This window comes from Sander lucioperca, chromosome 8 (assembly GCF_008315115.2).
Source record: "Sander lucioperca isolate FBNREF2018 chromosome 8, SLUC_FBN_1.2, whole genome shotgun sequence".
Classification (NCBI taxonomy): domain Eukaryota; kingdom Metazoa; phylum Chordata; class Actinopteri; order Perciformes; family Percidae; genus Sander; species Sander lucioperca.
In genome coordinates this window covers 35,458,539-35,486,352 of record NC_050180.1, presented here as the reverse complement: position 1 = coordinate 35,486,352, position 27,814 = coordinate 35,458,539, and the positions used below count along the sequence as shown (strand labels likewise).

The window sequence follows — 27,814 nt, the reverse complement described above, 5'->3', positions numbered from 1 at the left end:
TGTTAATGGACTGAGGATGGGACGAGGATTCAGCAGAATCTTAACCAGGGGATTCGGTGCATCTCTGCTCTCTAAGTGACGCCTGTCGCCGTCTACGCGGACCGAGTCATGCCGTCATGCCACAGAGGGAGAATGAGGAAACTAAACGATCGGCTCGTCTGGCTGTCGGCTTGGGTTTGCGGCGGAGTGGCGGGCGGCTGGTGGGTGGGACAGAGGAAGTGTTTGGGGGGCGAGGAGGTCAAGGGTCAAGCTGTCTTGTCTTTCCTCCTTAGATGGGCAGCTGGAAGGTGATGTCCACTTGAGCTTCCTTAGCCAGCGAGACGATTTCAGACAGCTTTACAACCTGCGAGCAGACACAAAGAGACAGACAGAGAGTCAAGGGACGTCAAACAACTTCAGTTCAGTACTCATCACTGTAGCTGGTATGAGAGCGTTGGTCGGCCTTCTTTGCACAATCACAGGGAATTGGTATATTTTTCTTTTTAACGCCATATTGTGTAAACTGCCTTCTTACTTATGTTCTCTCCTGACTCCTAAAGTCACCACCAGGAAATGTAATCTTCCATCATACGGGCAAATCATATATGACATTCCCCGAACGCGAACTGTCTTCGGTGAAAGGGCCTTTCACATGCATCCTGGTATAAACTGCAGAATCATCTTAAATTAGACTACCTACCTAGACTTTTGCACTGGCTCCCAGTGAAGGCTAGAATTGATTTTAAGATTCTGCTCCTAGTTTATAAAGCGCTCAATGGCCGTGCACCACAGCAAGAAGCCTCAGATGCCCAGGCAGCGGCCTCTTAACCATCCCTCGCTGTAACTGGAGAGAAGGGGAGGCTGCTTTTTGGGTCTATGCCCCAATGATATGGACCACCCTGCCATGGAAGTGGGAGAGGCCTCCACACTGAACACTCTTTAAAAATAAAGGCTAAAAACCCTGCTTTTTACAAAAGTCTATGAATAACTGAGTTTGTCGCTGTTCAATGTTGATCGTTGGTGTCTGTCTGTGTGTCTGTGTGTGTGTGTGTGTGTGTGTGTGTGTGTGTGTCTGTGTGTCTGTCTGTCTGTGTGTGTGTGTGTGTGTGTGTGTGTGTCTGTGTGTGTGTGTGTGTGTGTGTGTCTGTCTGTCTGTGTGTCTGTCTGTCTGTGTGTGTGTCTGTGTGTGTGTGTGTGTGTGTGTCTGTGTGTGTGTGTGTGTGTGTGTGTGTGTGTGTGTCTCTGTCTGTCTGTCTGTCTGTGTGTGTGTGTGTGTGTGTCTATGTGTGTGTGTCTGTGTGTGTGTGTGTGTGTTCGTGTGTGTGTGTGTGTCTATGTGTGTATGTGTGTGTGTGTGTGTGTGTGTGTGTGTCTGTCTGTGTGTGTGTGTCTGTCTGTATCTGTCTGTGTGTGTGTCTGTCTGTGTGTGTGTCTATGTGTGTGTGTGTGTGTGTGTGTCTCTGTGTGTGTCTGTGTGTGTGTGTGTGTGTGTCTATGTGTGCGCGTGTGTGTGTGTGTCTGTGTCTATGTGTGTGTGTGTGTGTCTGTGTGTGTGTGTGTGTGTCTGTCTGTATCTGTCTGTGTGTGTGTGTGTGTGTGTGTGTGTGTGTGTCTGTCTGTGTGTGTGTCTATGTGTGTGTGTGTGTGTGTGTGTGTGTGTGTGTGTGTGTGTGTGTGTCTCTGTGTGTGTCTGTGTGTGTGTGTGTGTGTGTGTGTGTGTGTGTGTCTATGTGTGCGCGTGTGTGTGTGTGTGTCTGTGTCTATGTGTGTGTGTGTGTGTGTCTGTGTGTGTGTCTATGTGTGCGTGTGCGTGTGTGTGTCTATGTATGTGTGTGTGTGTGTGTGTGTGTGTGTGTCTATGTGTGTGTGTGTCTGTGTGTGTGCGTGTGTGTGTGTCTATGTGTGTGTGTGTGTGTGTGTGTGTGTGTGTGTCTGTGTGTGTCTATGTGTGCGTGTGTGTGTGTGTGTGTTCGATACATGTTTTTATGTATTTTATTCTGTATAACTGAACAAAGTATTACTTTATGTCGCTTTTGTACGAAGCACATTGTGTTACATTAACTTGTATGAAATGGCTATAGAAATAAAGATTGATTGATTGATTGACTGACTGATAATGAACAATGACAACAATTAGGATAAAGGACTATTTGAGTGCTGTTACTGGGCGCTGCTGGTGATGATGTCTGTCTGTTTTTCACGGTTATATTTTAATATGGAACTATTATACTGCCGTCTGGGCCAGGACGTCCTTGCAGAAGAGATTCTGAATCTCAGTGGGATTATTTCCTGGTAAAAGAAACGTTAATAAAAAAATAAATAAAGGTTATTCAAGCTAGAGCGGCACAATATATCGCTGTTTTTAAATCGTCATCGCGATATGAAGTGGCGCTATAAACAACGCTAAAGGCTGCGACAGACACTCAGAGATTCAGAGAGTTAGATGAGAGAAAATAGCAGAAAACGATATAACTTCAGTGATAAATAATCAGATATTAAAGTGTTCTCAGTTCTGCTGCTTTCAGTATTCTGATTCTGAGTTTTTTTGTGATTGTTTTGGGCAAAAATCCTTCATTATGCGGCACGTTTTCTTAAAAACAGCGATGGAATATGCGGGATATTTATGCAATTTTATGCGATGAAATTGTGGGAACTTAACATATATGCAAAATACAATGGGTTTCAAATGGTTCTAATTTCTTCGAATTTTGTTGGAAAAGTATAATGAGATTTTTCATCACCCCGGTTCAGAAGAGGTATCGGGGCAATGGAGATGCTTGCTGGAGATGTGGGGGGTGTGGTGCTAACCATTACCACATTTTTTGGGACTGTCGAGTTATTTCTCCGTATTGGTCTAAAATTCATGAGCATACACAGAATGTTTTTGCATTTGTTTTTCCATTTGCTTTTGAAACCTTATATCTCAGCAACATTTCAACGGATCAATTGGACTCAAAGGAGAAGAAACTTCTTTACATCTTACTGGCAGCGAGTAAAAAGGCTCTAACGAGGAGATGGCTCAAACCAGAACCACCAACAACTGAGGACTGGATTAACATTGTGCACGAGATCTACACAATGGAAAAACTGTCCTTTTCACTCAAATTGCAGAGGGACACTTTCTATAGGATATGGTCCAAGTGGACGGAATATGTTGAGCCGATTAGATCAGACTTTGTGTAGACACTGCTGCCTCTTACTAATTTTGCACATATTTTCAATTTTAAATGAATACCACTAACTTAAATAATATGGAAGAAAATTGGCTCCCCCGCCACCCGCACTTGAGTTCTGTTGTTCTTGTATTAAAAGTTTAAAAAAGAAAAAAGAAATTGCGGGAACTTGCAAAAACTGCGGTTTCATCGTGGCTTCATCGCGGGGTTTGCAGCTTTTCGATGACGTTCACGTCGCGTAATTACGTCACTTCATGACGTTCCCATGGCAACAGGGGGAAACGGCTGCTCTTGTGTGAAGTAAACGCAACATTTTTCAACTTTCTGCTAAGATATGTGGGACTTTTTTGCAACGAAAATGCGGGGATTATGAAGTCATGCAAGCCCCGCGTATTTTGCGTGGAAATCTGCAATTTATGCGGCGACGTATTTGAAAAAAAATGCGAAAGTGCAAGTTCAAGAATTTTTTTTTTTTTTTATCCGAGGTGTAGTCGGAAGAGATGCGTTTTTAGCCTTCGGCGGAAGATGTGTAGGCTTTCGGCCATCCTGATATCGATGGGGAGCTCGTTCCACCATTTGGGAGCCAGGACAGTGAACAGTCGGGATTTCGTTGAGTGATTAGTTCTCCCTCGCTGTGACGGGGCAGCCAGCAGTTTGGCTGATGCAGAACGAAGTGGGCGGGTTGGGGTATATGGTTTGACCATGTCCTGGATGCAAGCGGGTGCTGATCCGTTCGTGGCCCTGTACGTAAGTACTAGTGTCTTGAAGCGGATGCGGGCCGCAATTGGTAACCAGTGAAGAGAGCGGAGGAGCGGTGTAGTGTGAGAGAACTTGGGGAGGTTGAAGACAAGTCGAGCCGCTGCGTTCTGAATGAGCTGCAGGGGTTGATTATACATTGAATTATGAGATCACATAATCGCGTTTTTCTGGAGGGACTGAAAAAAAGTCCAGGGTGCTCAGGAAGTCAAGAATCAAAGGCTTTAACACTAGAACGGCCATGACGGTCATTTTGACCGTTTTGAAATTTATATGTGTAATAACTTTGCTGAGTAAAAAAATACAATCCTGCTGCTGCCTGACTTTTCCTAAAAGAGTCTGTATTTTAATTTAAAATTGTTTGTATATACATTACACAAAAGGCAAAGAAAATAGAGTCACTTTTACCTATTTCGGCCATACACGGTCATACTGACCGCTCGGATTTTCGCGGTATTGTTTTTAATTTTTCGCGCGGTTGAAGATGCATCTTGGTTGCTTAGTAACTACCATAGTCTCTGTCAGAGCAACGTAACTAGCGGTCTCGAGTAACAAGTGTGGGCATCACCGATGGGCCGAAGGCAAAGCCAGAGTCGGTAATGTAGGCTACTACGGCGTGGAGGCACTCTGCTCTGAATCAGAAGGCAAACACCGGGCGCTCGCTCTGTGAAAGGCGCCGTACACGTAGATGGCCGGTGGCTGTTTACATGTTCACATAACTTTATACATCCTCGAACTGGCTGGAATCGTTGCACACATCCTCTCCAAGGAGTGCACCAGCAGTAAAATTGTCCGGAGGAGGTTTATGCAGCAACTGGCAGAGGAGCTGAGAGCGGAGTTTATGGAGGAAAAAAGGGCCGCGGCGCCAATCCGAGCAGCGCTGCGTACCGCAGCAGACGCCAAAACGGAGGCAGTGCCAGGTTAGGTTATAGCTAAATGTTCAAATAAGACACTTATAATTGTTATTTGGCTATTATGAATTAAGTTAAATGAATTTCCACATCATATTTTTCAGAATATGAATGTATGAAATAATTACGGTTTACTATGCCATGATATGAATTATTGAAACACGTATTACTACTCAAATGTATAATTAAACTCGCTAAAATGTACATTTCGGTGTTATTACGTTTTTCTAAAGATATCCTAACACAATACATAATACAATATCGCAATTAGGTATTTATCATGAGAGATTATAGAGTTTGGAAGCTGGCGGTCAGAATGACCGCTCACGGCAGTTCTAGTAGTTCTGGGATTCCGGCACTTCTAGTGTTAAAGAGCTCCTTTGGGGTCGGGAATTCAACTGAAAGTAGAAAAAAAGAATAAATCCATGGCACTCTTTTTCAAAATTACTTAAAAAGCCTTTATTGTACTGGCTATTTGATGATAGAAAATGTAAAAGACATTGGGAGAAGCAACCCACGCGTAGCGGCACTGACAACAAACTGGTTGTTGAGTTAAAAACTAATGAAAGGAAATCATATCTAACTTTCTGTTACTGAACAAATTGAACATTGAATTGAATGTAAAAGGCTGCACTAAAAGAACAACAGATACATTTTAAAGTGCCGTTTTCTGCTATTTTCTTTCAACTAACGCAAAATGATCTCTGAGTGCCTTTCATCATGTGTTTATGGCGCCGGTTGATAACGCAAAAAAACTATGTATTGTGCAGCCCTAGTTTATAGTTAGTTGAAAGAAAATATCAGCAGAAAACTGCACTTGTATGTATCTGTCATTCATGTTTTAGTGCTGCCTTTTACATTCAATTCAATGTTCAATTTGTTCAATAACAGAAAGTTGGAAATAATTTCCTTTCATTAGTTTTAAAGTCAACAATGATTTGTTGTATTTTATCAGAATACTGAAAGCAGCAGAACTGAGAACACTTTAAATATCTGATTATTTATTGCTGAAGTTATATCAGTATCAAGACATTACAACAACGGTATCGCATGTTTTCCTCATGTAGTGCCGCTCTAATTCACACATTATTAAAACAACAACATTGTGCCAAACAAAGGCTTTTAAAGATACATTATCTACGTAAAATGAGTTACACTAAGTAGCTGTACAAAAACATTACACATACTGTGTTCATGTAAACGAACGCCTGGTGTTTTAGATCATTAACTACCGTATTTTCCGGACTATAAGTCGCACTTTTTTTCATACTTTGGCTGGTCCTGCGACTTATAGTCAGGTGCGACTTATATATCAAAATATTTATAATTTCACGTTTTTAAATGTTATTTCATGCTGAAAACATTACCGTCTAAAGCCGCCAGAGGGCGCTCTAGGCTTCTGACAACTATATGCTGCTCCTAAAGACAACTGAGAAAGAAAAGAAACTGCAGGTGACTGCAGGTAGTAAAATATGCAGCTGAAAACGGTAATCGAGCAGCAGAACGAAAGTTTAGAGTGAGAGAGAAACTTGTGAGGGACTGACGAGAAGGTTAGTCTTACTGCAATGAAGGAAACAAAGAAAGCTAGTCGCGCGCTGAAAGCAAGATGGCCAGAGCTGGAGGAACGAGTCCACAGATGTAGATGCTCGTCAACGGTGCAGTTACGTCTCCACGCCCTGGTAGTTGTTCTGTATTCTGTTGTATAGTTGAATAACTCTTAATGTGTTACGTTAACATACCGGACACCTACCGTATTCAGCCCCTTGTTCTGTGTGCTACTGTGTAGTTGAATAACTTGCCTTTCCAGATTAAATGTCTGTTCTTGGTCTTGGATTTTGTGAAATCAATTTCTAAATAAATGCGACTTATAGTCCAGTGCGACTTATATATGTTTTTTTCCTCTTCATGACGCATTTTTTGACTGATGCGACTTATACTCCGGAGCGACTTATAGTCCGGAAAATACGGTACAAACAAATGTCTGCGAGCGACGGCGTTTTAGGTCCATTGTAGGTTAAAAGATTAATACTTACAGAGCCTGTGGACGGGGGGGTAATATTCTCAGAAAAAGACTCAGAATTTCCAATTTATGAGAAAGAAAATTGAATATTCTTTGAGATTATGAAGTCAAAAAGGTGCAAAATGCCACACAAAAGGCGCTTCATTAAATTATACTATTACAAGTTTGGAGAAGCAGGCGGGCCTACCTGCCTACTCTGGTGCATCCCAACTAACCCTTTTAAACACCAAAGTCACACAATAAAGTCACACAGCAGCTCCCGTGTTCTGCGAGGTAAAATGTAGAGATGTTCCGATACCAGTATCGGTATACTGGTATATACTATGGTATACTGGAAAAAGAACATAAATAAACTATTTTAACGTAGATTTTCTTATTTTCTTCGCTTTATTACGTGGTATTGGATCGGTGCATTAACTCCAGTACTTCCGGATACTGCCTAAAACGCTGGTATCAGTATCAGGAAGTACTGGAGTTAATGCACCGATCAGATACCACGTAATAAAGCCCTAAAGAAAATCTACGTTAAAGTAGTTTATTTATGTTCTTTTACCGTTATAACTGACTGTCAAACTGCAGAATAAAAGAAAGTTCATGTTTCACAAAGAGTTTAACCTGAACCAGACTGACAACAAAGATAGAAATAATATCACATCCATACAGAGATAGTAGTATACAGCTGTTATACATCATATCATCTATACAGAGATAGTAGTATACAGCTGTTATACATCATATCATCATACAGGGATAGTAGTATACAGCTGTTATACATCATATCATCTATACAGAGATAGTAGTATACAGCTGTTATACATCATATCATCCATACAGAGATAGTAGTATACAGCTGTTATACATCATATCATCATACAGAGATAGTAGTATACAGCTGTTATACATCATATCATACATACAGAGATAGTAGTATACAGCTGTTATACATCATATCATCCATACAGAGATAGTAGTATACAGCTGTTATACATCATATCATCTATACAGAGATAGTAGTATACAGCTGTTATACATCATATCATCATACAGGGATAGTAGTATACAGCTGTTATACATCATATCATCATACAGGGATAGTAGTATACAGCTGTTATACATCATATCATCTATACAGAGATAGTAGTATACAGCTGTTATACATCATATCATCCATACAGAGATAGTAGTATACAGCTGTTAAAACATAATAAAATATATGACGATACGCAAGTTCAGGTATCAGAATCGGTATCGGGAAGCAAAAAATGGTATCGGACCATCTCTAGTAAAATGACAAAGTTGTCAAAGGAGAAACTGTTTTTTGAAGACATATTTCTGTTGAGCAGAGGCGTTTTAAGTCTCAAGTCACTAGAGACAAGAGTCGACTATTCCCGAAATCCTCGAGGCCGTGTCCAAGCCACAAGTTTAAAAAGCAGCCAAATCCTTTCAATGCAGAGGCAGCAGGAAACTGTTTGCTAACAAGGTCGACATATCTACTTTATAAGATGATAAAACGTCAATAATGGGTTTCACAGTTACAGTTATGTTGAGTTATTGTGCGACTTTGGTGTTTAAAAGGGTTAGGAACTAACTAAACTAACACACAAACTAACTAACCGATGATAATAAGTGACTTTGGTGTTTAAAAGGGTTAGGAACTAACTAAACTAACACACAAACTAACTAACTGAGCGATGGAGGCAGCAGTAGAGCAGTAACTCCCGTGTTCTGCGAGGTAAAATCACTGTTTTTATCAATGGAGTCTGGTGGCTTTGAAGAGAGCTGAGATAACGGCTTCAGTTCCCCATCGTAAAGGGCCGTCTGACAGCACGGTGAAGAGCTGAAAATATTCTAAATATAGCGAACACGTAAACTGACGTAGGTGCGTTTGTGTACGTACCATTTTGGCGGCCTCGTCCAGGTCGTCACAGGCCAGGATTTTCAGCGGACTGGCAGCGATCAGAGCTTTGGCATCGTCCACTCTAGTTCCTTAAAAAAGCAAAATATAGAAATTGAATTTGAATCAAATGTGGGTCTCTACCGTGAACAGAGTCTCAGCTGCTGCAGAGACGAGACGGAATGTGTCTTAACGTTTTTGTGAGTTTGTATTTCTTCATAAAAAAGGCAATTTCTGCTTTTTATTATGATTCTTCCACAACTGTGTTAGGAATTTACTAGTACTGTAGGGAACAGTCCCCTTAAATAATGGCTGTTCCTGGGCAAAATAACACATAACAGCACATATAAGGGCGCTGACACATCGGACAGTCTGGCGAGGTCGGTGACTCAAGTCTGTTCGGTGTGTTCTGAGGCACTTTTTGGACCTCGGGGACTCGACTGATCAGTTCGACTGGCTTTTCTGCCAACGGTCGGCCGTCTGGTTGGTGTGTAACTACCTTAACACATAGTAATGCACGTATTCACACTTAAATCACTGACACTTGAGGGTGGGGAGGCAGTAAGACTGGTTGGAACCAGTTTGAATTCCTCTTAAGTAAACTGACACCCTCCGCTAAACGATGTGAACAATACCGGGGGAAGGGAGAGCGGGAAATCTCTTTTCAGGGTGTTGTCCTCTACCATTGGATGGACCAGCCTCTGCACCAATAAGGAAGCGGCAAAGTCTAAACCACGGCTACTTCCCGCCTTAGTATTAACCAATCACAATAGTAGAAGTGCAACGATGAATGGATGAATCGATTAGTTGTCAACTATTAAATTAATCACCAACTATTTTAATAATCAATTAATCGTTTGTCATTTTTTTATTAAAAAAAAAATCAGATTTCTCTGATTCCAGCTTGTTAAATGTGAATATCTTCTAGTTTCTTCTCTCCTCTGGGACAGTAAACTGAATATCTTTTGAGTTTTGGACAAAACAAGACATTTGAGGACGTCCTCTTAGGCTTTGGGAAACTCTGATCCACATTTTTCACCATGTTTTGACATTTTTATAGATCAAACAACTAATCGATTAATCGAGAAAATAATCGGCAGATTAATCGACTATGAAAATAATCGTTGGTTGCAGCCCTACACAATAGCCTGCACGTTTTCACATATTGACCTGTAATGTTGGACCGCGTCAACTGTGTGCTCTCAATTTAATCCTTACGGATTCCCAGGTTTTTCCCGAACATTTCTGTGTATTGTATCTGAGAGATTTCGGAGAAACGGAGCGCGTGCTTTACCTTGTAACCGCACCACGATGGGGATCTTGAGGTCCAGGTCTCTCACCGCCATGATGATGCCTTGGGCGATGACGTCACACCTCATGATGCCTCCGAAGATGTTGACCAGGATGGCCTGAACCTGAGGGACAGCGCCACGGCAACAGCGTTAACCAACACGAAGCTACGGATGAAGCCGGCTATAATTTCCCGTGCACTGGGCACGAATAATTATGAATTTGTAGAAGTTTATAAGGTGTCCTCCTAACTTAATTCACGAATCTTTCATACCACGAGCCATAAAATCTTTCAACATTTCACCACTGAGTGAGAGGTAACACGGTCATTACCTCATTTATTACAATATTGCACTAAAGTACAAATTGTACACTCATATTTACTTAGACTACATGTTTTTTTATACATATTCTATATTTTTAATATGTAAATACCATGTATGTATGCTGGTTGTACATTGTGATTCTCTACTGGTAAACCTGTGTATATGTTTGAGTAGGTGTTCTGGTATATTTTCATTATTTATTATGATTTCTTGTTATTCTGTGTGGATGTTGTGTCTCTTATACCTGCTGCTGTAACACACGTCATTTCCCAGTTTGGGATTAATGAAGTCCATCCATCCATCCATCCATCCATCCATCCATCCATCTACCTACCTATCTATCCATCCATCTACCCATCTACCGATCCATCCATCTACCCATCCATCCATCCATCGATCCATCCATCTACCCATCTACCCATCCATCCATCCATCTACCCATCCATCCATCCATCTACCCATCCATCCATCCATCCACCCATCCATCCATCCATCCATCCATCCACCCATCTACCCATCCACCCACCCACCCATTCACCTACCCACCCACCCATTCACCCACCCACCCATCTACCCATCCATCCACCCACCTGTCCATCTACCCATCCATCTATCTACCCATCCATCCATCCACCCATCTATCCACCCATCCATCCACCCACCCACCCATCCATCCACCCACCCATCTACCCATCCATCCACCTACCCACACACCCACCCATCCATCCATCTACCCACCCATCCATCCACCCATCCACCTACCCACACACCCACCCACCCATCCACCTACCCACCCATCCATCCACCCATCCACCCACCCACCCACCCATCCACCCACCCACCCATCCATCCATCTACCCACCCATCCATCCACCTACCCACACACCCACCCACCCATCCACCTACCCATCCATCCTCCCACCCACCCATCCATCCATCTACCCACCCATCCATCCACCCACCCACCCATCCATCCATCCACCCACCCATCCATCCATCCATCCTCCCACCCTCTCACCCACCCATCCATCCACCCATCCATCTCTTACCTTCCTATCAGAGGTGATGAGTTTGAACGCCTCGGTGACCTGATGTGCCGTGGCTCCGCCCCCAACGTCCAGGAAGTTGGCCGGCGTGCCGCCGTGCAGCTTGATGATGTCCATGGTGGCCATGGCCAGACCCGCTCCGTTTACTGGAGAGAAACACACCCAACGGGTACATTTCAAAGTAAAATACAAAACTCCATGAACACCTCGCTGTAGAAAGAGGTTTTCTAGGATCTAACGTGATGTTTAAGGGCGCTTTCACACCTACGGCTCAGCGGACTCGGTGTGATTCAGGGGCGAAGTTGCAACATTGTTGGTTTTTAAGTGTCGGGGCGGGTGAATGTGGCTGGGGTGTGTGTGTGTGTCCTTGTGTGTGAGTGTGTGTGTGTGTATGTGTCCGTGTCTGTCTGTCTGTATGTGTCCGTGTGTGTGTGTGTGTGTGTATGTGTCCGTGTGTGTATGTGTGTGTCTGTCCGTGTGTGTGTGTATGTGTCCGTGTGTGTATGTGTGTGTCTGTCCGTGTGTGTGTGTCTCTGTCTGTGTGTGTGTGTGTGTGTGTGTGTGTGTCTGTCCATGTGTGTGTGTGTGTGTGTGTGTGTGTGTCTGTCCGTGTGTGTGTGTGTGTGTGTCCGTGTGTCTGTCCGTGTGTGTGTGTGTGTGTGTGTGTGTGTGTGTGTGTCTGTCCGTGTGTGTGTGTGTGTGTGTGTCCGTCCGTCCGTCCGTCCGTCCGTCCGTCCATCCGTCCGTCCGTGTGTGTGTTTGTCCGTGTGTGTTGTTGTGTCTGTCTGTGTGTGTCTATCCGTGTGTGTGTGTGTGTGTGTGTGTGTGTGTGTGTGCATTTTTCATTTGGTTCGGTTTGCTTTCACACTCCACCTTGTCAAATGCAGCAAACACTAAACGCACGTCTGTGTGACATTCATGGTGAACTGACCCAGACAGCCGATGGTTCCGTCCAGGCCGATGTAGTTCAGGTCGGCCTTGGCCGCCTGCTGGTCCCGCGGGTCCTCCTGGGTCCAGTCCCGCATGTTGAACACCATCTTCTGGCGGTACTCTGAGTTGGAGTCAAAGTTGATCTTGGCGTCCATGCACATCACTGGAGACAAACACGTGAACGATTGATCGATTAATGATGAAATATAATTCACAGATAATTCCACAAACAAAGTAGTCCTTAGTTGCAGCTCTATTATATTTTTCAAAGCATCTTTTAAAGTACATTTACACAATGGCAACGTGGGGAAGAGAGAGAGAGAGTGTGTGTGTGTGTGTGTGTGTTCGTGTGTCTGTGTGTGAGTCTGTGTGCGTCTGTGTGTGTGTGTCTGTGTCCGTGTGTGAGTCTTTGTGCCTCTGTGTGTGTCCGTGTGTGTCTGTGTCTATGTCTGTGTGTTTGTGTGTGTGTGTGCCTCTGTGTGTGTGTGTGTGTGTGTGTGTGTGTGTGTGTCCGAGTCCGTGTGTGTCTGTGTCCCTGTGTGTGCGCTTGTTTTACTGTATTTGTGGGGTCCAAAAACCGGGGAGTCCAGTATACTTGTGGGATCCTGACAGCTTTGTGGGACCAAAATGCTGGACCCCACAAGGTTAAAGGTCTGTTTGAGGGTTAAGACTTGGTTTTAGGATTAGGGTTAGAATTAGGTTATGGTTAGGGTGAGGGTAAGGGTTAAGGTTAGGCATCTAGTGGTGATGGTTAAGGTTAGGGTAAGGGGCTAGGGAATGCATTATGTCAATGACGGGTCCCCACAAAGATAGTGCCACAAACGTGTGTGTGTGTGTGTGTGTGTGTGTGTGTGTGTTTGCATTGCTATCTTTGTGAGGACCAGCATGAGTTTTTAAGCCTTGGAGTGAGGACCTTTTTACAAAGTGAGGACATTTAGGCCGGTCCTCACTTTATTTTCACTGTAATGGCCTCCAGAGGCTGTTTTTATGCTTTTCTCAAAGTTTCAGAGAGGTCCTCAGAAAGATAGTAAAATGAGAAATTGCAAGAAGAAATTGGTGTGTGTACGTTTTCTGCATACACACACTTTTGCTCTGTCACCCCCCCTATCTTACACACACGTGTACTGCATCTGAGCATTTTTTCAGTCAGGCGCCCCCTTCAGCTTCACACAGTTACTGCACCCGAGCCACTCTGGCACTGGCGCCCCTTCAGCTTCACACAGTTACTGCACCCGAGCCACTCTGGCACTGGCGCCCCCTCCAGCTTCACACAGTTACTGCACCCGAGCTACTCTGCCAAACACACACTTATTGCACCTAAATTACTCTGGTTTCAGGCCTTGTTTTACCACTATGCATTAGGCCAATGTCCAACAGAAGTGTTTATTATATTAAATACAGTGTAAGAAATTTATAATAAAAGGTAACTGTAAGGATTGGACCAGGATTAGAAGAATTTAGGACTACAGGGATCCATGAGGATGACCATAGTGAAACGAAAACACATGACACTGCTGTTGATTTGTCTGCATGTAACAGTAAACCAGGTAATAAGCAAGTGGGACTTAAAGTACAAGTTACAATGTAGATATATCCACAGATTCAATTAGTAAGTAACAAACAAAAACAAACTATGCGCACATAGAAGCATTTGATTGGCTAAAGTGAATTTGAATGTATTGGCTATTTGCCAAGGTTATCAATAAAAACATTTTATTTATATCTGTTAGACTATATCAATCATATACATGTGTAATATCTAGTAAGAGTATATTTATTTCAAGTGGAATTGTTTGATTTTCTAAATATTAATACAGACACTTCTTTATTGCTGATTTAACTATTCTGGGGTATATGCATGTTCTGGAGGCATACATAATGCATACTGTGTTAAACTATTTCCATCATATTTAAATAATAGTAATATCTATTGACATGAATATATGAAATCCTAGAGACTTAGTTTCAAATGAATGTCTAAACATTTCTTTAGGCCTTTGACTTACTGGGAATCAAACTGGGAATAAAAAACAAGAAATGGAAAATTATATTTCATCACAAAACCCAACATCACTTAATGTGGGCTAGTTTATTGATTATAGAGGATGAATTGCAGTAACTATTGTAATTATCTGACTTTTCATCTAATGACATACGTTTCATGATTTCGATTTGTCCAATACTTTTGTTGGTTTATGACAAATTATTTGCAAAATTACATTCCCATCAGCCTCAGTTGTATTTGCTGCTGTGTTAGTGCTAATTAGCATGCTATCATGCTAAAATAAGAGAGCTAAAACCGTAAATATTAAACCTGCTAAACATCAGCATGTTAGCCTTGTCATTGTGAGCATTTTAGCATGCTGATGTTAGCATTTATGTGTATTTATTGGTTTATTTAACAGGAACAGTGGTGATTAATAAACACTGGTATAAATGCACAAGAGTTAGCCAAGAGGCTGTTTTTCATCTTTAGTCCAGGGACTACTAGAGCAAGGTAGAGGAAGGTAACATCTGTACAGGTACAGATGTTACCTTGCTCTACCTGTCATAGTACAGCCTCATAGAGCTGCTGTAGACTCTTAGTCTGGTATATCTGGTACTAAATGCGTTAATCAAAAATATACAGCCTTATTATATCTGCAGAGTAAAGAGTTGAAGTACATCTCATTTTCTTCCATAGTTCAATTAGCTATTGTTCTTCTACACTTGCACAACTTAAGTTAATAGAATTTGAGATATGATTGATGCACCCTCCTGTAGGGTACAGTGACAAAAGAGTAAGAATAGACATATTATTTATCCTTACAGAAAATGACTACCTTTGCCTCAGTTGACCCCAAACTGTTTGCTGTCCCTGCTCACATTATATGAATGCATGGAGACAGCACTGTAGCACAACAGAGCTCACATAGCAAAGTGAGCACAATATTGTATTGCTACTGTGTTTTAAAAATACTTTTATAAATTTATCAGTTAACACTATTAAAATGCATGTTGAATATGCAGCTTCATTTCTCCCAGCACCTACAGGGCAGAGATACAGTACAGTAAAGTACAACGTCTCAATAGGTCTGATGGTCAGGGGCTACTGAAGTAAGTGGCAGCTCCTGTATTTGAACAGTTAATTGTGGCATCACTTTGGACAGCCAATGGCTGGTATGTTTGCCTCCACAGAGAATTATTATTAGTTAGAATTATAGTTAGTTATTAATTATTATAGTGTCCTGTATGGTGTTCCTGGTGAGGTAACTGAGTGGGACAGACTAGCAGGCCTCCCTCTCACATCCTGTGCAGACACTGAACTATTTTGAAGTAGTACTACAGTAGAACTGCAGTGATAGTTGTGAATCTTGTGATTTCCAACCCTGCAACCTGTAAAACAGGCCTGAGAGTCAGAGGTGAACAGCAGAATATTGTTGGTTCTCTCCTCTGCTGCAGCTCACACTTAATTAATGGCCCATCAGGAGGAGGGGCCGCCCCCCACTCTCTGCCATACACACTGCAGAGGTGACCTGCAGGTGACCTGCACTCACAGAAAGCCCTTCCCCACCTGCAGAGTGGAGCTGAAGCTCAGAGCTGAGGCATGAGACAGGAGGAGCATGAGACAGGAGGTCTCCAGGCTGCAGCTATACACTTTAATTTACATCCACATTACTTTGCTTTTAGCTGACTTTTCATTAGCTTACAAACTAGTAAATCAGTGAGCACATGTAATGGACCTTAGGATCCTTGCCATGGACAAATGAACCCTGATTAATTTCAATTCAGTTCAAAGCTGAGGAAATAAAGAACACTATAAAAAATAACACCATATGTTGTGTTGTTGCTGCATACTAATCATCAACAGCAATTTAACACAAGTAATTAACAACTCAAACCTATAACACTGAGGATCAGCATGTGTTGAATATGGAGAAATTAAAAAGACAAATCTTCAAGTTCCAATAAGGTGAAAAGTGGAACTAAATTGATAAATAGACAGTGAACAGAGAGAAATATAACATTTAAATTAAAAGGATGAAACATGGGTTAGACATACAAACTACAAGCTGTTCATTCATCCTTATGTACTGTATGTAACTAACTACGGCCATTTAACTATAGCCACTTTTAAGCTGCAGCACTGAACTGGACCGTTGTATATTGAAAGATATTTTCTAAGGTTTGGCCCCTGTGTGTTTAGTGATGGAAAATAACCATACATTTACTCATGTATTCTACTTAAGTACAGTTTTGAAGTAATTACCATTCCGGTACTTTGTGCTTAAACTCCACAACAATTATAAGGGATATATCTTTATTTACTATAATCAGTGAATAAATGATGATATACTAGTATAGATTACGCCAAGGGACAATTAAGCTCAGCCCCATGTAAAGTTTATAAAATTAAGTCCACCTTTACCAGTTGCAACATTAAAGAGATCAAATTGATCCTTCAATAATTATAATCCAATAACATAATTATTCTGAAATTTGCCATGTTGCATTGTGAATACTTTTCAGACTTTAAGCATATTCAGTGTTAATACTTTTATACTGAGGAAAGTATGGATATTTACTTGTAACAATTTATACAATGAGATATTACTATTTTACTTAAGTAAAAGGTCTGAGTACTTCTTCAACCACTGATATACATACAATAATATATATGGTTAAACTTTACTTTTAAGAGCAAAACTTTAATGTTAAATTTCATATTTTGCAGTGATAGTTGTGAATCTTGTGTGATTTCCAACCCTGCAGACTGTAAAACAGGCCTGAGAGTCAGAGGTGAATATTGTGAGGTTCTCTCCTCTGCTGCAGCTCACATTTAATTAATGGCCCATCAGGGGGAGGGGCCGCCCCCCGCTCTCTGCCATACACACTGCAGAGAGCAGGTGACCTGCAGGTGACCTGCTCTCACAGAAAGCTGCCCTTCCCCCACCTGCAGAGTGGAGCTGAAGCTCAGAGCTGAGGCATGAGACAGGAGGAGCGTGAGACAGGAGGTCTCCAGGCTACAGCCATACACTTTCGGAAGGAGCGACTCAACTAAGGAAAAGACGACTTTTAAACTGTTTCTGTGCAGGTAAGATTTTATCAACTCTTATTTTTAGCTTCCACACGTCAGTTAATGTGGGTTGTGCAAAATTATTTCAGCACAGTTAGTCTTTGAATAGGTCGCGCAGATCTCAGAAATTGTATACATTGTTCATCTGCTATTTTACCACTAAATTCACTTCTGAGACTTTTATGCGAGAAATCAACTATGTAGAGGTCAAATATGGGCCGTTTTACGAAAAATTGATGGCTAATTGCAAATTTTGTCCGACTATGTGTCGGGAGTTAAGCGGCCGGAGCTGCCTGTGTTGCTGCCTCGCCGCCCGGCCTGCCTTCCTTCACAGACCCCGGCCTGCTGGGAGGTAGACGTAGCTCTGTCACGGCTGGCAGCCCACGGCACTCCATACCCACGCAAAGTCACTGTTTTTTAGGTTAATGGACTACCAAACGCCGCTGCCCTGACAGAGCTCCAGGGCCTGCAGCTCCTCTCTTCCTGCTAAATGGCCGCTGTGTGTGAGTGAGAGCGCGGTCAGCGAGCTTGTTACACCAGCAATCTCTCACCACAGGTTCTAGTTAATCTCATAATGGATATGTGTGTTGAGTTATTTAAACAAACGATCGGGGAAATAAACGCCTCTTGTCCGTGAGTCCCATTGATAGAGCTGCGGCTGGATGGAGCTCTATCAATGAGAGCTAGCTAGCCTCCTCTTAGACCTCTGAAACGAAACCCCTAATGTTCACAAAAAAACATTAAATTGAAATCGGACACCATTGTTAGCTTTATAAGACCTTGGGTAGATGTTATATAAGTGGTGTGACGAAATTCAAACTGTAAATATACTCTAGTTATGCCGAAATTGGAGCTAACTAGCCGCGATCTCCACACAAAGCTAGGACTGAAGGGACAGTAGCAGCTAGCTAGCTAGCTTGCTAACGAAACTCCTAATGTTCACAAAAATGCATTAAATTGAAATCGGACACCATTATTAGCTTCATAAGAACTTGGGTAGATGTTATATAAGTGGTGTGACGAAATTCAAACTGTAACTATACTAGTTATGCCGAAATTGGAGCTAACTAGCCGTGATCTCTACACAAAGCTAGCACTGAAGGGACAGTAGCAGCTAGCTAGCTAGCTAGCTAGCTAACGAAGCTAACGAAACTTCTAATGTTCACAAAAATGCATTAAATTGAAATCGGACACCATAGTTAGCTTTAAAAGACATTGGGGTAGATGTTCTATAAGTGGCATGACAAAATTCAAACTGTAAATATACGAAAGTTATGCAGAAAGTGTAGCAACGATCTTTTCCCATAGGATTAAATGGGACACATAGCCTAGCTAGCAGCTCCTCCTAAGGAGACCCTTCATGTTCACAAAAAGGCATTAAATTGAAATCGGACACCATTATTAGCTTAATAAGAACTTGGGTAGATGTTATATAAGTGGCATGACGAAATTATAACTGTAAATATACTCTAGTTATGCCGTTATCAGTTCAGGTACATGAGTAGATCTAGAGTAGTATTTGTACAAACTCTCTTTTACTTAACATAAGTTGTTGTACTAGGATTTTTGAATACAGAGCACTAATATCTGACCATGGTTATCTTTCATAGGTAAAAGTCCCACGTCGACTTCTGGGAGTGTCCCACAGAGAAAAAGGAAACGAGTTAACGAGGTGGATGAAGGTATGTTTTTAAAAGTAAAAAACGCAGTGCATTTTAAACCGGTTTATATTAGAGCTGCAATAGTTGTTTATTTGTACTATTATTTCAATTAGACTAATTAATCTTTAATTTCTAACCAACAATTTATTTGTTAGTTGTACCTTTTTTAGTTCTACACTCTCAAATGTGAGAATTACTCTCTTTTATATAATTTTAAAATGAATATCTTTGTGTTATAATTCAAATCTTCCACTATTTTCTGACAATAAGGGACAGATGAATCAATAATGAAAATAATTGTTGGTTGCTGCCCTAATCTACACTCAGTATCAACCTTTATTACTTGCACCTGTACAATCTACAGCAGTCCAACACAACAGCCCTGCCATAATGTTTACCTTAATTTATTTTTGACTAATTCATAAATATGTCAATTCACATGCTTATTATTGAAGTTATAATTAAAGGTGGTGTTGTAGTGGACTCAATTATATCAAAAAGGTGTTTCTATTTTTTGTCCTCCATATTTACATAAATGAGGTGGTCAACATGTTAGGAATACCTCTAAATGTAACGCAGTTCAGTACATTATCTCTAACTATGACCGCAGTGCTAATACACAGGATTGAATTACCACCTCCATGACAGTGTCAACAAAAACTGATTACAGGCATCATATTAGACTTTACAGGAAAGAACAGTTGAATTTGATCATATGCGTGTATAAACACTGACCTGAAAAGTGACACCAGTACATACCCACTGGTGTAAACTCATGTATCAATAATTTTAATCGCCTTTGCAGATACAGTTAAATGCTTTTACTGGGTCTTTCTTTCAGACGCTGCATAGGATGAGGTGTCACTTTTTGCTTGCTTTTGTTTTTCAGATGGAGGTTCTGACCTCTTGTCCCCCAAAAGGAGACTGGAGCCCCTCAGTGAAGATGGGAGTTCAGATGTAGATGGTGAGTTAAATGACGTTTATTATTACAAAAACTCCTGCCTTTTGCCAAAAATTATAGTATAATATAATAGTAATATACTGTAATATTGTAGTGCACACTGCTGCTTACAGTTTTGACCTCTTGAAATATAAGTGCTAGCAGCCAACTGTCAGATTGTGGTAGTTATGTTTTACTGTCAGCATTTAAACACACATGAACCCTGAATATCCATTATACCTGAGATTTCGCTAACTAACGGGTGCCAATGTTTGTCTGTTACTGTTGTATATCAGAGTCCAGGAACAAGCTTGGTGAGGAGGCCCTCACAGAGGAAGAAAAGACGTAAAATGTCCAAGACAGTGGAAGCAATAGGTAAGTTCTTTAAAACTGGGCAAAAAAGGTATATACTTATAAAGCTACCATTAAACGCTCTCTGTGACTGACTACAAGCCATGCAGTGGGTTGGGAACATTAATTCCTTTTATGTGACTTGATATTTTGAAAGGAGGAATTGTGCTCTGTGCCCTCCGGTTCAAACGTAATGTACATACATATACAGGCACAAAACAGTTGAGCTATGTGTTTCAGAGTTATTTTACAAGGTCCGGACCAAGGTTCATGTTTTTGTTACATTGTCTACATTTGATCCGGTAAGTTTTGGTTTCACACTGCAGTTATGCAAGCGCACTAAAGATCTCTACGTGACAAAACTACATCCTGCCGTCATCACATACGTGAGCTGCGTCTCCAGATACTTATAATTGATTGGTTTGTAGACAGGCGTCCCCGTCCTCTCGTATCCTCTCTCTGGGTCGGAGTTTTTTCAGCTGACTGCTGCTCTCCCATACGGCCGCGGCTCTTTTTGTTTTGTTGTGATGTTGAGAAGCAAGACACTGGAACTTTCTGGAGAATTTATTCAGAGACAAACGGAAACCTACACTGTACATTTACTACCACTTAAAAAATAAACTGCTGATGTATTCGCTACTCTGATAGCCGACAGCTGTCTGCTCTGAGCGCATTCACCGTCACTCTCAGTCTCTCATGTAGCCTCCACACTAAGCACCGAGCTATTCCTTAAAGGAGCTATTCCCCGGTCCTGTAACACAAGGAGAGCCTGCCAGAGCTTCTTGTATTTGGTCCGAATGTCCGAACCATCCAAAAAATGCTTTCACACAGTAAACGTACCGGACCATGGTTCAGTTTGGTCCGGACCGAGACCACCTCTTTTGGTCGGACCAAATTTGGTCTTTTTATCTGGACCGTGGTCCGGGGGAGGTTTCACACCTCTAATTTTGGTTCGGAATAAACTGAAAAGTCCGAAAGTCCGGACCAAATGAGGTATGTGTGAAAACGCCCTTAGATATTTTAACAGGCGCCACAATCATTGTAGCAATAATGGGTTTGTCATTGTCAGGCTACTCAGTGGTTGTAAGAGGCTAGTGTGACTTAAAGTGACACCAGTGCATACCCACTGTTGTAAACTTTCATGTATCATTTTTATCTTCTTTGCAGATACAGTTGCATGCTTTCACTAGGTCATCCTCTCATACACTGCATGTGATGAGGTGTCACTTTTTGCCTGCTCTTGTTTTTCAGATGGAGGTTCTGATGTCCTCTCGCCCAATGAGAGACTGGAGACCTGCAGTGAGGATGGTGGTTCAGATGTATATGGTGAGTTAAATGGCATTTATTATTTAAGTCAGGGGTGTCAAACTCAACTTCCCTAAAGCCTGGTTCCCACGGCAGGATAATTAGGCTGATTTTAGCCCCGATTCACCCCTTCCGACAATCTTAAGGATGCTCCGATTATGGTAAAATAATCTGATCAGATGTTCCTGCCGTGTGTGGTGGGTTAAGACTGCTCTCGTCTGCTCGGAAGGACGTCGGGACCGCTCCCATCTCAAATCGGGGATATCCAACATGTTGGATTGTTTTGGCCCGATTTCTCCTCGTGTGTGGTGTCCCCCGGGGATAAACGAGCACGCAGCCTGTGGACTGTGGCGTGTAGCCAATCCGAAAGAGAGGTGAGGAGGCGGCGAGGAAAGCACAGGGAAACAAAATCAAAACAGCCGGCGGCACGGCGCAGCAGAAAGTCCGGTGGACGTCGGAGATAAGTAGAGCAAGTATAGTCCATGCTCGCGTTGTCTCCACTTCTTTGACAGTCGCCTTTTCTTTTGATAACGTTTTTTTTTCGGTTAAAAACAAACTACAAATTATCGCCACTGCATCCTCTTCGTCCGCCATGATTGTTTACTCTGAAGTCACGTTTGATCTCGAGGGATTTTGCGAGATTTCCCGTCTGACCTGGGAATGCTGGGGAGTCAGATCAGTTCGTGTGTGATGTGTTAATTTTGCCTTGTGCTGCGCACCACACACTGTACGACCAAAACTGTTAGACCGTGATTTTTTATCGCCGTGTGTGGGGTCTCTCAGGATTGGAAAATCGGCCGACAATTTTAAAATCATCCCGTGTGAACCAGGCTTAAGGGCCACACTTGAAAATGAGAATCACACCAAGGGCCAGACATGTATTGATTTATGTCATCGAAAAAGTCAAACATCTCACAGTTTGGTCGACAAAATGTCAAAGAAAATGCCAAAAACGACGGAAAAGGGGTCAAAAACGTTGAAAAAAATGCCCAAAACTTTGTAAAAAGTGACAATAACTAGTCAGTCCAAAATCGATTGTGAATCTAAAATGATATGGGGGCCAGATCAAACTTTGCAAAGGGCCAGATTTGGCCTGTGGGCCTTGAGTTTGACATTTGTGATCTAAGTTCATCGTGCAGTGAAAAATGAAAGTTTACAGAATTCCTTTTGTTAAGGTTACCCTACTGGCGGTTTTTCATACTTCAACCCATCAGTTGAAATTATGTATATATTACAGCACTGTTCACCATATCATCATTGATCAGTCATGCTTAAGGTTAACATGTGACATTGATTACAAACCACCAACAGGAGTAGTCTAGTAAATAGTGTGATTGTATCATCAGCAGGCAGAATGCTGGTTGCCAATAAATTAGCAGTGTTGAGGCAAACCAGAAGGGTTTAGAAAGCCAGGGCACGGACTAAAAAACTAACAGTGGTCAACATCACAAAGGCAGACAGGCAAATACGGGTCATAGGACTTAGACGGTACGGTTTGGAGGCACAATAAAAGACCTGGCAAATGACTAGGGCTACTGTGCTGGTACTAGAGATATACTCTGGGGAACTTCAAACTATGGAGTAGGTGCTCAGGCAGAGAGTGGATTGGTTGGTTAAATTTACAAAAATAACACACTGGGGACCAACTGATGCTCAAGAGAAATGGCAGGATCAACAGATGTTAGTGGACAGAACGAAAATGAATCAAACAGGTGATGATTGTGAGAATCTAATCAACTTTACTGAGAGGAATGTGGATGAAATGTCACTACACACGTCTAACTAACGGGTGCCAATGTTTGTCTGTTACTGTTGTAGATCAGAGTCCAGGAAAAAGCTTGGTGAAGAGGCCCTCACAGAAGAAGAAAAGACGTAAAAAGTCCACGACAGTGGAAGCAATGGGTAAGTGCTTTAAAATGCTTTTACTGGGTCTTTCTTTCATACACTGCATAGGATGAGGTGTCACTTTTAGCTTGCTCTTGTTTTTCAGATGGAGTTTCTGACCTCTCGTCCTGCAGTGACGAGGGGAGTTTAAATATAGATGGTGAGTTAAATAACGTTTATTATGAAATTCACAAAAACTCCTGCCTTTTTACAAAGGACCCTGCTAGCTTTTTCTCAAACTTAGTAGAGTACTACTTTAAGGACAATTCTGGAGCAAAATTAACCTAGGGGTTAATAACACGTGTACTGAGTCGACCATTCTCAGGGATATGTTTTCATGTCAATTGAATGCGTTTCTAGCTTTAAACAAGCTACTGCAAACCAGTGGTTAGCTGCTAACGCTACCTTTTAGAGCACAAGGTAAATCACTATTTTATACTACTAACTGGGCTCAAAACAGCACCACACTTCAACGGTAGCATGATGACAGTCCTTACATGTAAACCAAAGCATTGAGAACTTTGTAAGTGTACAGACAGTTTATTAAAAAGAGATTATAAAGACAGTAGCGTTCATGTTTACATGCGGGCGCCATCTTGGAAAACAGTCATGAACAGTCAAACGACGAATGCTGTGCAGCCAGTAACATAGCTCAAACACAGTGTTCGTGGTTCGACTGGTCAGGACTGTAAGAGACATATTAGATTAGCATGAAAACATATCCCAGAGAACGGTCGACTAGGTACACATATGTTATTAAACCCTAGGTTAATTTTGTGCCGGAATTGTCCTTTAATATCATGTGCATGAATTATATTACTTGTCATCATTTCATCCTTTTGTTTCTTTACAATTTGTTACACTTTTGAGATGGGTATCACAGTAAATATATAATATATATATATATAAATGGTAGTTAAATATTGTCCAATGGTGATCCAGTTGTGAGGAAGAACTATTTTGTAATATTCTAGTACACATTGCTGCTTACAGTTTTGACCTCAGAAATATACTTTAAGTGCTAGCAGTAGATTGTGGTAGTTATGTTTTTTTTTGTTTTTTTTTCACTTTGTTTTTTTTATTGATTTTTGATTTTATGTTTTACTGTCAGCATTTAAATACACATGAACCCTGAATATGCATTATACTAGGGCTGCAGCTAACGATTATTTTTGTAATCGAATATTCTAGCGATTATTTCATCGATTAATCGAGTAATCGGATAAAAAAATGATTTTGCCTTAGCCATCACGGGTGTCTTTGGTGTCTTTTTAGCCTTCAGAGGAGTTTTTCTATCCAGCCTGGAAGTTGTGCCTTTTTTCTGAGTTGTTGAGCAATAAATCCAAACTCTTACATCCTAGATTTATCCACTTGATGTCCATAATTTATCACGTTTTCGGTCATTACTGCCGCTAGCTCCGTGCTACAGTCTAGCGTAATTCTCCCATGATGCTTTGCGAGATTGTGTTGACGTCTTTCAACCAATGGGAAGGCAGGTCCGTCATACAAAGACTATGTAGTTGAAAAGATAGATCACTCCAGTGAATCTGAGCGAGAACAAAGGCTATATAGTAGGAAAGATAGGTCACTCCATCTATCTAGTCATAGGCAGTCGAGGCAGAGAATTTGCCTCGAAGCTTTTTTGTAATCAAATTATTCGAGTAATCGTTTCAGCCCTACATTATACCTGAGATTTCACTAACTAACAATGCCAATGTTTGTCTGTTACTGTTGTATATCAGAGTCCAGGAAAAAACTTGGTGAAGAGGCCCTCACAGAAGAAGAAAAGATGTAAAAAGACCAAGACAGTGGAAGCAATGGGTAAGTTCTTTAAAACTGGACAAAAAAAGATATATACAGTCCAGACCACAAGTATTTGGACAGTTGGACTTTTTGTGTTCTTCAACACAAATAAAGTTTGACAAAGAAACATGTACGCTTTCATCCTAGAGAGCATTCTGAACTTGCTGTACAGTCATAAAGGGGGTTTTCATAACCATACAAATGATTTTCCAGTCAAACAATATGTGCTCCCTGATGTACCAGCTTGTAAGCCTACTCTAAATAAACCTGAAATAACAATTTTAATGTACTATCCATTTTTCTATTTAAAATTGAATGTACTGAAGAACAAAATTGTATACATGTCCAAATACTTACTGTCTAGACTTAACTTCAAAGCTCTGATTACATGCTTTCGGTGACCGCTTGCAAGGCGTGCATGAGCAGAGTCAAGGAATCTACACTGAGATGTACAGTATGTATTTAAGGTTACACAATCTACATTGTCTTTTCTGTCATTTTTAGTGCCAGCCATATTAAAGGTGAAGAGACCGTGGAGTGAAGCAGAGAGGAGTGCGGTATACAAACACATGGCAAAGTTTATGGCAGAGCGCCGCGTTCCAGGTAAAGAACACTGCATGTGATGCATAAAAGAAGAGGAAGCCTTGGGTCAAAGATCCTGGAAGGATGTAAATAATTTTGTGTACAACACAAATGTCACATTAAACCCGGAGGTTTGCTACACGGCAGCTTCACTTTTGAAGATTTTTATTGTGCAATATAATGTTGTGTTGTAGTTGATGTCTGCTGCAGTTCTTTTGATGTGCAGTAGAGTTGAAGTGGTGTTTCAAAACATAGAAATAAGGCACATTTATCTATTAATTGCACAAATATTTTCTTAGGTTTGTTTTATAAAATGTCAGAACATATTGAAAAACACCTAAAACAAAGTTTAAGGTTGTCTTCAGGTATATATTGTTCAAATGACAGTTGTTGCGACAAGTTTATTGTCACAAGTGAGAAAGAAAGCAGCAAATTCTCAAAGTTGATGTTTGAACAAACTGAAATAAATGTTCTGATAACTAAGAGTTAACACTTATTGTTTTTTATTGCTTTACTTTAGTTCAGAAATTCATCTGTGCTTTTGTGCCGTAGTCTGTTCAATGGTCACATCATTTGTGTATATATTCTGCTGCTGTATATGAACCTCAAACTGTAACTCTTCAAAGACTCTCCAATTGATATATTACTACATTATTTGTCTGTTCTAAAACATAAAATGGTAGCAAAGAATAACTTAAAGCAAAAGAAAGAAGGTAGTTAAAATAGTCTAGCCAGAACTGAACCCAATAGCGCCCCCTAGAATCGGTCCTCACTTCAATGGTAGAATGACGGTTCTTATACTTAGTTTTAAAAATAATCTGAGGTGGAAAACTGAGTCAGGGAGACATCTAGTGTTTAAATGTAGCATTATTTTGTCTGTAAGTGTAGCAGAAAGGGTGGTCCTCACTTCCATAGTAGTTATATCCGGTCCTCACTTTGATGCCCATACAGGAATGTGTGTGTGTGTGTGTGTGTGTGTGTGAGAGTGCGCGTGCGTGCGTGCGTGTGTGTACCAATGCCAGAAGCGTCCTCCACCATGGGGTGATCTCGACCATGGAGGCGTCGTACTTGATGAACAAGTTGTACAGTTTGACCATGTTCTCGCTGCCTCGTTCACCAGCGCCGCCGGGAAGCCCATCTTCGAGCAACCTGCAGAGAAACACCACACCCATGTTATTATTATCCACATGTCCGCGTGAGTCAGCTTTCCCAATTTTTGATTAACAGGAAAATACCCTGATGACATACATGTGCCTTAACCTCTAAAAGTAATAGCAATGCAAGTGGAAGTGGCTTGAAGATAAGCGCGCCGCCTTCAAGACAGCAGGAGTAGACTCTGTGGCGAATGGTCAGTGCAGTGGCTGTTAACCGAAAGGATGGTTCAGTCCACCCGGACTTTTTGTGCTTAAATACCAGGAATAGCCAACTCCGGGCTCATCTTCTGCGGGAGAATATAGACCAGCTCAAAGATAACACAAGTGGCGTGACCTCTTTCAGAAGGTAGAGTATTGCAAACCATGTACCTATCACTCATTAGGGTCATTGGTATGCAGGTCACTGGATGAAATATAGGCAAACATATGAGGCCCCATCCGACAGTTTTGTGGTACATGATGGGCAACTTCATGTCAATAACCATGCTAGTCGATGTGACCAAGAAACCAGTAGCAAAATGACTGCTACATCTTCACTTACAGAATATACTTCTATGCTAAATATAGGAATTCAAAGTCAGAGTCCAATTGAAATATAACAAAAATACAGTGTGCGTCCAGCTTCCACATGTCCGCGTGAGTCAGCTTTCCCAATTTTTGATTAACAGGAAAATACCCTGATGAGCATACATGTGCACCTTAACCTCTAAAAGTAATATAGCAAATGCAAGTGGAAGTGGCTTGAAGATCATG

At 41.4% G+C, this 27,814-nt stretch overlaps 1 pseudogene; it reads right to left on the bottom strand.

Annotated features, from left to right (window-relative positions):
- On the bottom strand, positions 1-27,691 carry LOC116040285 (annotated as a pseudogene).
- Between the last annotated feature and the right edge of the window lie 123 nt (positions 27,692-27,814).